General features: G+C 48.3%; 1 long non-coding RNA gene across 1 annotated transcript in view; it reads left to right on the top strand.

Moving 5' to 3' along the window:
* The first annotated feature begins 790 nt into the window (after positions 1 to 790).
* LOC146863887 (uncharacterized) overlaps positions 791 to 17,566 on the top strand; it is a 39,290-nt gene continuing 22,514 nt past the window's right edge. Inside the window, exon 1 of the long non-coding RNA XR_014976583.1 lies at positions 791 to 910. This is a non-coding gene — a long non-coding RNA (uncharacterized LOC146863887). The remainder of the gene's footprint in view (positions 911 to 17,566) is intronic.

The raw sequence follows: 17,566 nt of genomic DNA on the forward strand, positions 1-17,566 counted from the left end.
ATGCCGAGACCATTGCATTGTAAATGCTTGTTTTCTTGAGGCAAGAGGTGGTTTTCATATATGATTCCTTACTGGAGGTCTGAATGCCGACCGTTGGTGGCACAAAAAACTCCTCGGTACATGATAGATCTTTTGGTTTCAGGATGGTGAAAGGTCTTTTTAAAACTTTTAACTCTGTGCTACAGTAACGCTGCATGGCCATGGTTGATAGCTTGCCTTCCATTATGCCCTATATAATTAAAATGGCAGGGGTCCTGGCGACTGGCGGCGGTCTGGCGCAGACGGGTTTGCCTTTGGCATGCCGCTGGTGCGCAGCTGCGTGCGTCTGCTGTGCGTCCGCGCCCCATCCTCCTTTAAATAGGCAGAGGAGAGGATGCAGCCGCTAGACCGCTAACCCGACCGGAACCACCAGTCCCAGACCGGAAGTGTAAAAATAAGCCCTGAGTCCCTCTGCACAATCGGCACGAGCCGCGACGGACCGGTGACCGGGGACCGGGCACTGCTTAAATCAGGCAGATCAGGTGAGTGTTGATCAACACAAACATATGGCGATCATTTCAAATACAGAAAAGCAGTTTCAGCGCAGATAAAGCAACAGTGCACGTGTAATCAAGTTAAAACAAACACACAGTGCAAGAATTAAAAACTATAATCACGAGTTTTTAAGAACAATATGAAACCAAGAGGCTGGGGTCAGAGTATTGCCCATGCAGCCTGGAGTCCACTGCGCGTACACGCCCCTTCCTGCTTCAAATAGGCAGAGGGGAGGACACAGCCGCTAGACCGCCAACCCGACCGGAACCACCAGTCCCAGACCGGAAGTGTAAAAATAAGCCCTGAGTCCCACAGCACAATCGGCATGCGCTGCAGCAGACCGGGGACAGGGCACTGCTTAAATCAGGCAGATCAGGTGAGTGTTGACCAACACAAACATATGGCGATAATTTCAAATACAGAAAAGCAGTTTCAGCGCAGATAAAGCAACAGTGAGCGTGAAAGTAAGTTAAAACAAACATACAGTGCAAGATTTAAAAACTAGAATCACGAGTTTTTAAGAACAATATGAAGCCAAGGTCTTGGAATTGTACTCCTGAGTTTGTTGGGACACTAAAAGAAGTTTGAGATCTTTTTTCAAAACATTTTCCCCAGAGCTCTGATGCTGGAAGGGGTTTAACTGTGAAAATTATTTGACATGGCCTTGGATTGACATTGAGGTTTGCCCCACATGGAAAAGAGTTTTGACTCAGAAAAACAACAAAGTCACTTTTTAGATTGGGATTTAAAAGCCTTTTCAAACATCCCTACTTCCACACACTAGTGAGGCTTATCCACTTAGTGTATTCAATCAGCACTTGTTTTTTATTGTTGTGGATAGTAATTTAAAGTAATTATCACACCCAATGAATTACTAACACCAGGGTATCACATTTCACATTTTCCTGAATGGCAAGAGTAACAAGGCAAACCTTTTGATAAATCTGTGTAGTGTATGTGTGATGTAAGTGCACAAAATGAATCAATAATACAAACAACAGAAATAATGTAAAAATTCCAATTTTTTTTCTAAAATAGGAAGAGAGTAAAATGTAAAATGATCATAGAAACAATGAAATACAAATATGCAAATATAAGTATAAGGATGTTTTATTTAAAAATTCCACAAAAAAGCTTCACACTGAGAAAAGTAACAAGAGTACATCAGTGACAATATTTTTCAGAAAGGTAGGTTGGACCGAGGAGAATGGAATTTCATTGGTAGATGCCAACTGTGTAGCAATGCTGCAGACTTTCAAATGATAAAGCAGGTTCTCCATCAGTAGTAGTCTTCAGATCTTTAGGGCTGGTCTCTCCATCAACTGATGGCTCTAATGGCATAGCCACAAACAGGTCTGAAAGTCTTTGCACCACTTTGTACCACATCTCCAATCAAATACTAATTTAGCACAGAAACAGTCTTCTTCTGCAGGATTATTCGGTTCTAAATAACCCTGAGCATAGTGGGCATAGTGGGGCTACGCGGAGGTCCACGGAGTTGCGAACAAACTCAGTGGAACATCGCTCCGCTTCCTCCAACCCCCTATGAACAATTAATTGTACATTAATTAAAATTAAATTAAAAGCCACGTACCTGTACTGCGGTGTCCACGGGCAGCCCTCTTCCTCTTCCTCGCCTCCTTGGTAATCCTTGAGAAAACTGGGCCTGCGCGCGTGCCTGTGCATTCGCATTTCTCACAGGAAAGAGACCTGCTCTCCCCCCCGCAGCTCTGCTGTCAAGTGTCATCACTGTTGCTCTGTTGCTCTGGGCACTGCTGCTGCTCAGGTAGGTGTTGAGGCCCTCCTCCACCTGCAGACTCCTGCCTGTGCCTCATCCCTGGTGACCCAGTGAAAGAGCCTTGCTCTTCTGCCTGCATGTTGTTGTCTGTGTCTGCCTTGTGCCACCGTCCCAGTTTTCTGTCTCTCTTGTGTCCGTGTCTGTCTTTGTGCCATTCTCTGTTTTCTGTCTCCTTATGCCTGTTTTCTGCATCCTCTCTGTCTTCTGATTTGTATTTTATTCCTCTCTGCCTCTCTCTGTGTATTTTTTGTGCCCGTGTTCTGCCCTGTGCCCTTCCTGCCACTGCTGCCCCCATGGCCCCCACTTGCCGGTTTCCCACCTCCCGCTTCCCGCCTCCTAGCTGCGCTTCCCTCCCCCTCCCCTACTTAGTGGCAGCTGTTGCGCGGCCGCTCAGCGGACACGCACAGCAGACACCCCGCTGGCGTGCCAAAGGAAAGCTTGTCTGCGCCCGTCTACAGCCTGACCATGGCCAGCGCCAGGGACCCTGGTTCTCTGACCGTTGCCACTACGACTCAGCTGCCCTCTTCGCACTCAACCCTGGAAGCAACAACAACTGCCACAGATCGACGTCGAACACCACCCACGGTCAGTTCTCCTGCCGACACTGCTGACAATCCTTCACCATTAACAGCCCTCCCACGACCGCTGAACCCACGACTGACGCCCGCACCACCGACGCCCTGACGTGCATACTCCTCAAGGTACGCTCGCTCCACAGACACGCCACAGAGATCTGGGACCTGCTCGACACCCTCCCGCCAGACGTCGCCTTCTTCACGGAAACATGGACCAATGCCACCTCCACCCCCGACATCACCACCGCCATCCCTGATGGATAAAAGATCCAAAGAAAGGACTACCCCCACCGCCTAGGAAGAGCACTTACCATCGCACACAGGAGATCCCTTCAACTCTCCACCTCCAGAACTAGCGATGCCCACTCCAACACAGAGCACCTCCACTTCCAGATCCAAAGCAGCCCCAGAACCACGCTGCGCAGGACCCTCATCTGCAGACCCTCCGGGCCTCGCGTTTTCCGCCATGATCATTGCCGCCCTCATCGCACCCCACGCCATCGCCTCCATGGGCTACATACTCATTGGAGCCCTGAACTTCCACCTCAAAAACCACAATTACCCCGACTCCACCACACTCCAAGACAACCTCGCCAACCTCAGACTGAAGCAGCTCATTGTCACCACCCCCACCCACAGAGCCGGAAACACTCTCGACCCCATCTTCGCAGGAGGGACAAACATTCACTTCAGCCAAACTACGCATTCCCTCTGGACAGACCACCACTACGTACACTTCACCTTCATCACCACCATCGCACCAAAACCAGCCCCATGTCCGAAGCTAAGGAACTGGAGCACGATCACAGAGGAACACCTCAACACCACCCTCCTACCCGACTCCCCCTCTGCCACGACCAACGCCAACACTGCAGCCAAAGAACCACACCGCTGGATCTCCAGCTGCGCCAACGAACTCGCACCCCTCCCCTGCCACACCATCAATCAACACCCCTTGAAAGCCACCTTGTTCACCACCGACCTCCAAGAAGTCAGGCGCTCCTGCAGATACCTCAAGAAACTCTGGCGGAACAAGAAATCCACTGAAGACCTGAACAGCGACAGGAACGCCATGAACGAATACCACCAGCGCATAAGAGCCACCAAGAGGACTTTTATCAAAAACAAAATCCACTCCAACGCAAGTAACGCAAAAGAACTCTTCAACATCATACAGCAGTTCACCAAACCCCACAGTGAAGCCACGGACGTCAGTCCATCCCAGGACCTCAGCAACAAGCTCAGCTCCTACTTCCACCTGAAAATCAAGGCCCTCTATGACAACTTAAGCAAACAGACTCCTGACACCACCCCCCTCTCCACCACCGACAACCGGCTGACCATCACCACCTGGAAACCTGATACCATTGAAGACACCACCAAGACCATGACTCACTCAGGAGCCCCCACTGACCCCTGCTCACCACATATCTACCATGGAGCCACCATAGCTCCCAAACTATGCCGGACCATCAACGCCTCCCTCGAATCCAGCATCTTCCCCGATGACTGGAAGCGGGCAGAAGTCAAGCCCCTCCTCAAGAAAGCCTTGGCCGACCTGACGGACCTGAAAAACTGGCCCAGCTCTCTCCTTCCCTTCACAGCCAAAGTCACCGAGAGATTCATCAATGCCCAGCTGACCACCTTCATCTAAGAGAACGCCATCCGCATGCTCCTGATGACATCAGCTGATGACATACCCATGCTCCTTGACCAGGGCCACACTGCGGCCCTCATCCTACTAGACCTCTCCGCTGCCTTTGACACCATCTCACACCGTACTCTCGCAGCCAGACTCCACGATGCCAGTATAAGAACTGCCCTCGACTGGATCCGCTCCTTTCTCTCCAGCAGAACCCACAGGACCAGACTCTTTCCCTTCCTCTCCGAACGTACAGAGATCAACTGTGGAGTACCCTAAGGATCCACGCTTTGAAACATCTAAATGACCCCCTTGCCACCAGACAGCATGGGATCAGCATAGTATCTTACGCTGACCGCACACAGCTCATCCTCTCTCTCCCAAAGAACCCCGAAGACACCAGACTGAGTTTTCAAGGAGGAATGAAAGACGACGCAGCCTGGATGAGCGACAGCTGCCTAAAACTGAACTTGAAGAAGACCAAGGTCCTCGTCCTTTATCCCTCCCCCATGGCGTGGGACAGCTCCTGGTGGCCCCCTGCCCTTGGTAACCCACCCACCCCCACGGACCATGCCCAGGACCTCGGCATCATTCTAGTCTCCTCCCTCACCATGACTCGCCAGATCAATGCTGTCGCCTCGACCTGCTTCAAGTCCCTCCACATCCTCCACAAGACCTTCAAGTGTATCCCCCACAAATGCAGAAAGACCGTCACCCACACACTGTAACGCACTCTATGCCGAAATCAACAAAACTCTGTTACACAAGCTCCAAACCATTCAGAACACCGCAGACTGACTCGTCCTCGGAACCCCACGACACAAACACATGACCCCGCACCTACAAGACCTCCACTGGCTCCCCATCAAGAAGATAGTAACCTTCAAGCTACTCACCCACACCTACAAATCCCTCCACAACATCGGACCCAAATACCTCAACGAGAGAGTCTCCTTCTACGTACCCAAAAGGAACCTGCGCTCCGCCGATCTCACCATTTGTGTGTCTTTTGCATACCTACACATTGCCTCTAAGTTAAGCCTGACTGCTTTTGTGCCAAGCTTCTAGAGGGTTAAGCATAGTGTAATTTGGTGACTTTTGTGCACACTCTGACAGGTATTGTGGTTGTTGCTTGAGAAGAGTCTTCAACAACTTCAATCAATAACTCAATTTCTCACATTGGTGTTCAGTGGTGGGATCCAGTACTTGTATTTGAGCAGTGACACTCAAGTGATTTTTTTTAATACTAAAATCCTTAAAAATAATTATGCCTGGGCAAAGCACTATGCTATGCTCACGTAGTTTGCGCTACTTCGCACTATACGAATTGCACGTAGCACAGTTCAAACACACGTAGCGTAGCGTAGTGCAGCGGTCATTTTTTGCTTGCTCGCGGTCCTCAACGTCAAGTTGGCAACCGCCAGCAAGCAAAATGACATCCCGGCGAGACTTTTTACTCGTTAGTGATCAGCAACATCAAGTTGCCGATCACGAGCGTGGAAAATAAACCACCCGGCTAGCTTCTCAATGCGGGGAGGTCAGGTTTCTCATTGCGAGTGGTCGCGGATGCTCGCGACTACTCGCAATGAGAAACTACCAGTCCGCCTTGAGAAAGCTGCCGCTCGAGTAGAAATTTACTCGAGCAGCAGAAAACGACCGCTTGCACTGTGCAAGATGCAGTTTGCACTGATTGCACAGTACTGACAAGCATCCGGCACTGTGCAATCAGTGCGAACAGCATCTTGCACAGTGCACTACACAGTTTGTGAAGCTACACGTAGCTCGAGTAGCTCGCGTAGTGTGAAGTGCACTTCGCGTAGCTACGCGTAGCGCTACTTCGAAAACTACGCCCAGGGTTAAACATAATCTGACACCAGATTCAATCTCTTTTTCAATCCTGCTTAGTTTCTGACTTTGTCATTTTTCCTTTCTCCGAACGTAAGTTATCTCACCTCCTTTTTGCTTACAATGGAGATGGGGATGGTCAGTGTGGATGACGTCAGCAAGGCAGAGATGCAGAGGCTTTGCATGGACATGAGGTTGATTATAGGACATAAGGCCACAAAGGTGGGCCTCCACGTAGCCCTCAGAGCCTTTGAGGAAGTCAATTGGATGCAGTTCACTTCAGAGGTTTTAGGAACAGGATGGTCTTAAGGAGGAGGATGAGGCGGACTTAGAGGAGGAGAAGGAGGACTTGCGCACAGGTCCTAAGCTGTTGAAACTGGAGGAGGAAAAAATTGTTCACAGGAATGGAGTCCCCTTGACAGGGCAGGGAACAGTGTGTCCTCCCACAACCTGTCCCCTGAGGAGCAGGCCGACAGGAAAGCAGAAAAGGAGTTCAGGTCGCAGATGGCCAAACTTAAAATGCAGGTGGCAGCTGCCCAGAGGGCCCTAGAGGAAAGGAAACTGGTCCAGGAGAGTGAGAATGCTGAGACTGACAGGGCATTGGCTGAAAAGAAACCAGTCCTGGCTAATGAATTGAGTCTTAAGGAGCCGGATTTAAAGCAAGATATACAGAACAGTCCAGCAGCAATGGTGAGAGAATACCAGTGTCCCGTGTGAAGGTGAAAGTCTGTATACCACAAAACCTGGTGCCCAGCTATGTCATAAGGGATGCTAAAGACAAATTGTTTTCTGCCTTTGAGGTAGCCCTGTGGGTGCATAGGGTCCCAGAGGAGGATTGGGGGGAAAGCCTGTGGAAACACCAGAACAAAGGGTCTGCGTGGATATTAGCAGTCTCCACTTAGTTACCAAGACTGATGCTCACACCATCACCCAAGCTGATGAGCCAATAGACATGTTAGGGGCTGCCAAGTTCCTGACTACTTTTAATATGACTTCTGGGTACTGGCAGATTGCCCTAAACGAGGGGGCTACGGAAAAGTCTGCAATCTATTCAAATTGATAGCTGAAACCCTGCGCCTCCTCAACTTTTCAGATCCTACTAGGAAAGCACACCACTGTGAGCTCATAAATCCAGAGGGGGCCAACTACGCAATCAGTGTTGTATCACATGTTTGGCCATGGGCCAACTTCCGGACCCAATGACAAGGGCTTTGGAGAGGCAAGCGGTGATGAACAGCTTTACTGGCAGTGCAGCCTGCCTGGACAGTGGTTTAGCGCAGGCCCTCAATGGGAAATATCTCACTGGTCTTAAAATATTCAAAAAGTTTGGACCGGATATACCAGTGGTGGAAAGGGGGTGTAGGGACTCTACACCCAGACATCAGACACGAACCGGCTTGACCCCAGGCCGAAGCAACTCATGGATCCTATTGACACCTACAGGTAGATGTTGGACAGGTTTTTTGATGGCTGGTTCATTTTTTGATTTGCGATTCTCATGGCATTATTGCTCCCTTGACTGGGAGATCTTACACATACTCACAGTGTCCGGCCACTTTGTGAAATATGCCAGCCATACACACGCCAATTTCACTCTAACGATAGACGACAGATGCACATGCGCATTCACCTAGATCCTCGCTCAGGCTGACCTAAAAATCCTGTCCTTCAATGTACGAGAGCATAACAGTCCCATCAAGAGGAAATCAATACTATCCTACTTAGAGCAAGACCGGGGGTAAATATGCCTCCTTCTAAAGATGCACTTCCTGTCCAGGAAGTGGCACAGACTTAAATCCCATCTCATCACTACCCACATCAACATTTCTCTTCTAAACTCATCAAGATTGGTGACATGGCCATCTTTTTTCACACTCCTTTAGGGGGACAATCGAATACAAGATAGCAGAGAGACAGGAATAGCTTCTAGTATACCGCACTGAAGTAGGAGGCTTATCCCTGATGGTTGCTTCTGTGTACACGGCAAATGATGACCAAGGCCAGTTCCTAAAGTGAGCACTCCTTGAGCCCTTAGACTCCCCATATATCCTGATCGGAGAGGACCTTAATTTAGTGTTAAAAAGAGAACAAGATAGATCTTTTCAGTTCTATGGTAAGACGGGAGCCCTCATGGAGTGGGGTGTGCGATGGCTGCAAGTCTGGGGCTCTGCTCGGGAGGATGGCTCACACACATACCAGGGCTTACACTTACCATTCCCCAGCTCGTAAAATGTATGCTCACATTGACTATTTCCTGGGAACACTGACAACCCAGACTAGAGTTTGGGAGGTAGAGATTGAACACAGGGCACTGTCTGACCATGTAGCTTTGGCCCTAACTCACTGGGAAGACACTTCACTAGGACACTCCGGCCCATGAAGGCTCCGCAACACCATTCTACACCGCTCGTACACAGTCCATAGGCTCACTAGTACACTTATGGACATTTTAGCATTCAACGGAAATGCAGCCACTTCACTGGCCAATCTATGGGAGACGCTGAATCCGTAACATGAGGGAAGCTTATTGCAACATCAGCTGCTGAAAATAAGCAACGCAAAGAAAAGAGACCAGAGCTGGAAAGACAGGTGTAGGAGCTGGAGGTGATTCATGCATGGACAGACACCCCACAGATCTGGCAGAAACTGAAGTCAGTGGAATCCAAATTACTCCGCCTGGACATGGAAAGGGCGACCACACACTACTTCGCCTCCAGCATGCCATGTGGGAGTAGAAAAAAGTGGCAGCATGCCCACCAGCAGGCTCCAAGCTAAATGGCAAGCAGACAGGACTGAGACCAGTCACAGGACAGATGACGCTGGGCGCATCAAAGACACTACTATAGCGTCAGCCTTTCCAGACCTCTACGCTTCTTTGTATGACACACAGAAACTCCAGGCTGCGGACATCCACAAATACCTTTGAGGTGCGAACACCCCCAGTCACTAGATAAATGATATACTTCAACCAGGTGATCTCTTCAAATTTGCACTTGAAAGTTCTCAATTCCCATGTCACAGATGAGTTTTTAGCCCTGCATTATAAAACCTTTTGCCAGACACTCACGCCTGTCCTCACCAGACTATTAAGTCCTCCTCCCTCTCTATGCTGGAGGCCTCGATAGCAGTAATTCCCACGAGAAATGCAACTGCAGCTCTTACCACCCCATTTTGCTGATAACTCTTAACTGCCATCCTGGCAGCAAGACATAACCCCCTTATATCTGGTTTAATTAACCTGAACCAATCTGGATTTATCCCCCATCGCCAATGCAGGGAATACACCAATCGAATACTCAGTCTGATAGATAAGGCCAAGCTCTAAATTATTTCTTGCTCTTTACATGAAGCTCATGGTGCAGAGAGTCAGAGATGATCTACTGATCACATGTGTGTGTTTTGGGGGCAAGGGCACAGTACAAGCCTTTATGCAGATGACCTCCTGGCAGCTCTAGACACTCCTTTATGTTCTCTGCCGGCCTTCTTGCAAGAGATGGAGAGGTTCGGTGCAGCATCAGATTTCAAGTTTAACCTCCAGAAATCACACTCACTTAGTCTATCAGTCCCTGCCCCAATATAAGCTTGACTGGCCTCAGAGTATTCCATCATCTGGACAGATGCCTCCATCTCATACCTTGGAAAGCAGCAATCCAAGACATGGCGGTACTTAGCTATCACATGTTGCTTCAGCAATTCAGAACTGGCATTGCCCTGGTGAGGAATTACTGACTTTCCTGGCTGTGATGTAGAGCAGCTCTTAAAATTACGGCCCTCCCAAAGGCCATCTTTATATTCCAAGCCATGCCTCAAACCCCACCTATGTTATGAGATGTTATGCTATATTCCTTGATAAAGTGCAGCGAATCACACCCAAAGTTGTATACCTAAAGGGATGCTTAACTCATTGCAGACTGTCTGGGAGAACAAACGCCCTCATATGCACAACAATCAAACACATCAGCCACCAGCTGAGGGTGGTTTGGGTGTCCCTAAATTGCACACTAATATGAAGCAGCACAACTTCACTTTTTGGTTGAGTGGAGCCAACAGGAATTCATGGACAGGGCCATTGCAGTGGTCCAGCTCTGGAAAATCCCCTGGTTGCAGAACAGGCAGAGAGCTTGGGGTCTATACTCCGCCCCTGTAACCAGAGCTACCCTGGCAGTTTGGGACAAGGCTGCAGTGTTGAAGGGATTAACTACATTCCTTTCGCCCCAAACACCCTTAATATGATCAATGGTCTGGGTGTCGATCAATCGGGCACCTGTATGAAGCTGATGGGTCCATTCTTTTCGAGCAACTAAAACCTGAGTTTGGACACACTGTACCAGAGCATCTCCATTACCTACAGATCAGACACTGGGATGCACATCCCAACATCTGAAGGGAGACACAGAGGCTTCTTTCTCCTTTTCACAAATGGCTCCTTCTTAAGGAGGGGAACAAACAGATTTTTACTGAACTATACACATTATTGCTTCAACAGCGATCTGAGGAGAGGGCACTGGGACAGAGGAGCAGAATCTTTGGCCGACCCTGACACACAAAGAATGGGGAGATATATACATTAGTGTACAACACATAGTGAACAACACAGCCATTGTAGAAATAGCCATTAAAATAGCCACTTACTGGTACCATACCCCAGCCCAGTTACACCCACATGCAAGGGCTGTTTGGGAGCCTACGAGGGGACTGCCAGAAGCTGACAACCCACTGGGACCAAGTCCTGTTAGATTTCAACACTTACTTTGATACACAAATTCCACGCTTTAACTGCCTATGCCCTCTTGGGTCTCCCAGATGCTATATGCTTTCCTCTGAAATCTAGATAAGGCCACAATATTGACTTGGCAGTCAATGCAGCACTACAGGCAATATTTGCACACCGGTGCACGGACAGGGTTCCTGATCACACAGCCTGGCTCCATAGACTATGGTGTATCCTAGGTATGGAAAAACTGACCCTGTTGACAACCCAAATTCAGAGATTTACAGAGACCTATGGGCCTCATACATATCATTGGTCTACGCAAAATTCTGCGAACTGACATGCCTCAGATATCTGCGGGTTCTGAGACCGACTCCAGTGGAGGAAGACACAGGGGGTGCAGTCACCAGGCATCAGGATGGAACTGGGGCTGACACAACATGGGATATCCAATCATGTTAATGCATGGTGAGCAGGGGGAAGTTCGTGGGGGACAGTTTATTTTATGTCTGATTTTATATTCTGAGATGTTGCATCCTTTTTCTTTGCCATCTGAACCCAAAAGTATAGCTCAGCATACGATTTACGGAAGGTAATACTGTAAGTTTGATTACATGCTTTAAGACAATGTATAATTTGTTATTGAGTCTACAAGCACAGCCCTGAACATGGCACACAGTTGGTACTGTTATGAGTTTGTAATATTTAATAAAACAGATTTGAATTATAAAAGAGGTCTTATCCCTGCCATTGCAGCCTGGGTGCAGTTTGAAAGTGCCATTTTGACAAGGCAAAATAAACCTTTTGCCAGGCCTAAACCATCATTTTAAATTCATATAATTAAACCATAAGTAGGCCCTAAACAGCCCATAGGACAGGGTGCAGTGTATTTAAAAAGTTTTAGGTTTTACATGCTCTACTAATGAGAAACTCTCACATTTGTTGTTCACTTCTGTAAGGCCTGTCTCTCCCATCGGATACATTTGGTTTGCCTAATTACATTTAATATGTGATAACCCTTGATTGTGAGCAGGCATGATTGACATGTTTACGCCCAAATTAATTGTTATTTAAAACCCTCTTTAATGTTCCAGTTCTGGGCCTCGAGAGGTTGTGCTTGTTGCTGGGAGCAGAAAGACACCTGAAGAAATAAGAAAATTGAGACATCGCTCTTCTTGTGGCTGATTTCTTCTGATGCGGTACCACTGTTTTTTTATTTTATTTATTGAAATAAATAAAATAAAAAACAGTGGTGCTACGTCAGAAAAAATCAGCCACAAGAAGAGTGATGCGTTAATTTTCTTAGTTCTTCAGGTTTCTTCCAGCTCCCAGCAACAAGCACAACCTCCCGAGGCCCAGAACTGGAACAGTCACCTCCTGACAGGTCAGAACTCTCAGCAGCAGAGTTCAGGGGAGCTGGGGGTAAAGCATTTGTGTCCCTGAGACTTCAGAACAGGAGGCCAGCACACACAGGACCTTGGAGATTGTCTTCAAGCAGGTTCAAAGCAAAGTGCCAGTCTTTGTCCTTCCCTTGGCAGAAACAGCAACTTCAGGCCAACCCCACACAGCACACAGTAAAGGGGCAGTACTCCTCCTCACAGCTCTTCAGGGCTTCTCCTGGCAAAAGTTCCACTTGAGCCCAGAACTAATCTAAATCTCTGTGGTTTTTGGTCTAATACTTATACCCCAAAATGTCATTGTTATCTTTGTGCAAGGGTCTCTGAGCCCAGTCCAAACCAGTTCTGTCCTCACTGGTGCAGTATGACCACAGGGGGTGGAGACAAAATTGTGCATGGGAGACAGGCCCTATTCAGGTGCAAGGACATCTTATCCCACTACTCTAAGTGCGGCTAAGCCACATTGATCGCATCTCTGAGTCATCCAGGAAGGGCCAGGTACACCTCAACCCACCTCCCCCCCCCGCAGCCCCTGTCACTCCAAAAACAGACAGTCAATGCACAAACAGGCAGAGGCACACAGAATGGTTAAACAAGAAAATGTCTACTTTCTAAAGTACCTGGTTTGGCAGTTCGGGCTGGACTGTTTAAATTAAGCACAGGTTCAAGACTGATTTGAATATGGCTGGGTCCAAACTATGGTGGCGTGGTGAGAAAAAGAAGGGTGGATTAAACCCAGATCTTTGCGACTTGGTGTGAATGTTTGCATTGTTCAGTATTCAGTTCAACATTTGTTCCTTATGCTATTTTATAAAAGTGGCATTTTCAAACACACAATTGAAAAAACAACTTTATTAAAAGATGAGTTAGTAAATTCTGAGTTCAGAGAGTCTAAACTTTATTTCTCTAGTTTGTCCCAATGGGAAGTCTGTTTCCGGTACCCCAAAACTTGCTTTGATTTGCTCAAAGGATTTTATCCCCAAAACTAACATTGATTTGGTCAAAGCATTGTATCCCCCAAACTGTCTTGGATTTGCTCAAAGGATTTCCTCGCCAAAACTCTCTTTGGCTCGCTTAAAGGATTGTATCTCTGCTGTGTCCCATAGGTCTCCCATTCACTCACAGTTCGCTTTCTGACATTCTGTGTACACCTTTCCCAATGCTGTTGTGTTCACTAAGATAGGGGTTAGAGATGATGGAAAGTGAAAACCTCCCAACCTGGTCACTGTCTCCCAGGCTTGCGGTGTGGATTTGGTGAACAGCGATGAGTAAAATACCCCAGCATGTGCTTTTTTGTCAGACATGAAACCTTCCCTGTAAGAAGTTGGCATGGTGTATGCTGTCCACTAGTTATAGTGGGCACCCTGTACCAGTCCAAACAACCCTTTATTGGTTATAGGTTAAAGACGACCTGTATTGAAAGCTATCCTAGTGGTAGCTATGGAGAGCAGCCTTCAGGCTAAGTCTTGAAGGAATGTAAAGCAGCTTGTTTTACCAGTCTATAATCTCTTGAGTGCCTAAATAAAAGACATCCACACCAGGTATATATATAAAATATATTTATTTATTACTAAACACACCCTCCTAGTATCTTTATGAGACTAGAGGTCAAAACACATTAGTTACACTTCAAATATTACAGTAAAATTACACAAATACACGTCAGGTCCTAGGGGCGAGCCAAACCATATATTAAAATAGTGGTATGAGAACCACAACATAACTAGACACAAGGCCTAGAGCCTGTAGAATCGCTGGGACCCCAAGGAACCACCCAAGGTAGTGACACAGGGGACTCACCGGGGCCGTGTGCAGTGTCTGAACACAGCCACGAGCTCCCGTTAGCTTCTATGGGGAAAGTCGCAGTTAGAGTTTTTAAAGATTAGGGACACTTAGAAGTGAGTCAGGACCAAACCCTTTGGGACGTAGGAAGTTCTAGGACCAACACCCACAGGAGCACCGTAGTACTCGTGTTACCTCACCCAGGGAAGCCGGGTGCATCGTTGTCAAATGGTGTCGGGTCGAGTCGTCGATTTCAATGGGAGCTGGCAAAGAAGTGCTGCTGCCGGGAAGATGCGAAGTGTCCGAAGAGATCCAAGCCTGGATCAAAGATGAGAAGAACCTGAAAGCAGAGGGGAAAGAGTCTGGGTCACTAGCCAGTGACCAGGAAGGGGATAGGCAGATGCCCACCGATGTTGGGTGATTTCAGGTGAAGAAGGTGAAGCTTGACTCTTCAGCCACGAGGACCAGGAGGCGTCGAGGATGACCAGGAGCTGGATTCGAGCCGTCCCATAAAGGATGTCGAGTGCTGCAGCATTGTTTCCCGGTTTGGACACAACAAGCCTTGGCAACAGCAACCCAAGCAAAAACCAGAAAGATACTTCGGTGCAGACCAGCAAGGTCTGTGGGACTCACCACTTGGAAGGGAGGCAGGGCACGTTTGGAGCAACCAGGAAAGCCCAAGGAAAGTCAAAGTTACCCCCTCAGAGACCCAACAGTCGAAAGACCAGGGATCGCAAAGGTACCTCAAGACAAAACACAAAATGGCAGTCCACGTGTCACTCGGGGTGACTAGGCTGACAATATTTGGTGGATTCTGGGCTAGAGGTGGGGGCTATAAGTCAGCTGAAGCATGACTTCAGGAGACGTCGAGAAGTCAATGCACTTGCATAAGTGCACGGTGACCAGGAGTTCCAAGTCCATGCTATTCACGAGGGCCATGGGTCTCAGCTTTGCTGGGGCTTGGGTCAGCCTCTGAGATGTCTGGATATTCTCTTCCTGGGCTGCAAACACTTCAGAGTCTGGCGGGAGCTTCGGAAATGCAGACCAGCAAATTGCTTCGTTGGTGCCTGCCAAGCAGGGGAGTCACTCCTTGACCCCAAGGGAGATTTCTTCAGTCCTCTATTCTTGAGTAGAGCGTCGAAGTTCCAGGATTCAGCTTCAGAGTTTTGTCCAGGGATAGCTTGAATTCTGGTTACAGAGGTTCCTTACTTATACCTAAGGAAGGGGTTGGATTAGCTCTGGGGACCCACCTATGGGAGGGTTTGGAAAGAGGGGTGGCTACACCCATTTCCTTTGTCCAGTTTCACACCAGAGCAGGGGCTGGAAGCCCCTGAACCGGTTTGAGCTGGACTATGCACAGGGACACCAAATGTGCCCCTAGTGCAGGACTTCAAAGCACTCTGAGAGTACACCCACCCAGCCCCAATACACATTATCCTATCCGGGAGGTGGGTACACCTCCGTGTGACAGGAAACCTATTGTCCAGGCCTCAACTGCCGGAGTTTCGGTCAGCAGCAGGAGGCCAGACCCATATCTGTGGCTGCAGCATCCATTTTGTGATGCCAGGGCTCTGTTAAGTTTCTAACCGGTAACCCAGTACTGCCATGTTCCTCCCTCTAGATGGGTAGGATCATACTCCCACACCAGTTACTAGTGTGGGGGTATGATTCCAAGGTGTTTGACACCAAACACAACATGTTTCCGTGCAGCCAGTCCAAAGTTAGCATTTACCATTTGGTTATAATGCACTTAAGAGTATGTGGTCAGGCTGCACCACTGACAGCCTAGGAGATTCCTAAGGTTGCAGAGGGGCTCAGCTCATGCCTGGCCATCCTCTCACATATAACCAAGCACCCTGCCTTCAGGATTGATAAGGCCTGCCATAGGGGTGACTGATTGGTTTGTATGTGCAGTGATAGGTGAGGTATAGTGAACCTATACCTCAGTAAGGGGTGCATGCACCACCTTACCCAGGCTGCAGTAGCAGACCTGTGGTTTCATTTTGGGTGGATTTCCAGGGGTGGCATAATACATGCTTCAGCCCCTGGTAGGTCTCTAGGGTACCTATGGCCTGGGTACATAGTATACCATATACTAGGGACTCACACGGGTGCCTCAGGATCCAATCTGTGGTGTACCTAAAGTACATGCAATCAATTTAGAAAGGAAGCAGCTAGGCTGGGGCCCTGAATAGCAGGGTCCCAGCCAGACTAAAGTCGAAAAACTGTGGAACACCAGCAAAAAGTAGGGTTAAACATGTGAAGCAGATCCTACTCTCCTACACCCCCCCCCCCCCCAGATGCAGGGACATTAAATTAACCTTGACCAGTTGAGTCTTCATGTTCTAAGTGGAAATATCTGGAGAGTCCATCTGCATTGGCATGATTACTCCCAGGTCTATGTTCCACTGTATAGTCCATCCCCTGTAGGGAATTGGACCACCTGATAAGTTTGGGGTTTTCACCCTTCATCTCTTTCAGCCATAAGAGGGGCTTATGGTCTGTCTGAACAACGAAGCGAGTACCAAACAAGGATGACTTCAACTTCATCAGAGCCCAACCACAACAAAGGCCTCCCTCTCAATGGTTGACCAACCTTTCTCTCTGGGGTTCAACCTTCTGCTTATGAAAGCTACTGGTTGATCCTGACCTTCATCATTCAACTGTGACAGTACAGCCCCTATCCCCAACTCAGATGCATCTGTCTGGACAATGAACTTTTTGGAGTAGTCTGGACTTTGAAGAATGGTAGAAGTGCACATGGCCTGCTTCAAGTTATCAAATGCCTTTTGACAGCTAACTGTCCATTGAATCTTTTTGGGCATTTTCTTAGAGGTTAAGTTATTCAGGGGGGTCACTATTGATCCATACCCCTTGACAAATCTTCTGTAGTACCCAGTCAGGCCTAAGAAGGCTCTCCCTGAGTCTGGGTAGTTGGAGCAACCCAGTCCATGATGGTCTGGATTTTGCTCTGTAGTGGTTGAACCTGGCCTCCACCTACAAGGTGGCCCAGGTACACAACCTGACTCTGCCCTATCTGGCACTTGGTGGCCTTGATAGTGAGGCCTGCCTTTTGCAGGGCCTCCAAAACATTCCTCAGGTGGACCAGGTGATCCTCCCAGGTGGAGCTAAAGACAGCAATATAATCTAGATATGCTGCGCTATAGTCTTCCAGGCCTGTAAGGACTTGATTCATCAACCTTTGGAAAGTGGCAGGTGCATTCTTCAAACCAAAGGGCATCACCACAAATTGATAGTGCCCACTAGGGGTAGAAAATGCTG

Source organism: Triturus cristatus, chromosome 2_1 (genome assembly GCF_964204655.1).
Source record: "Triturus cristatus chromosome 2_1, aTriCri1.1, whole genome shotgun sequence".
Classification (NCBI taxonomy): Eukaryota; Metazoa; Chordata; class Amphibia; order Caudata; family Salamandridae; genus Triturus; species Triturus cristatus.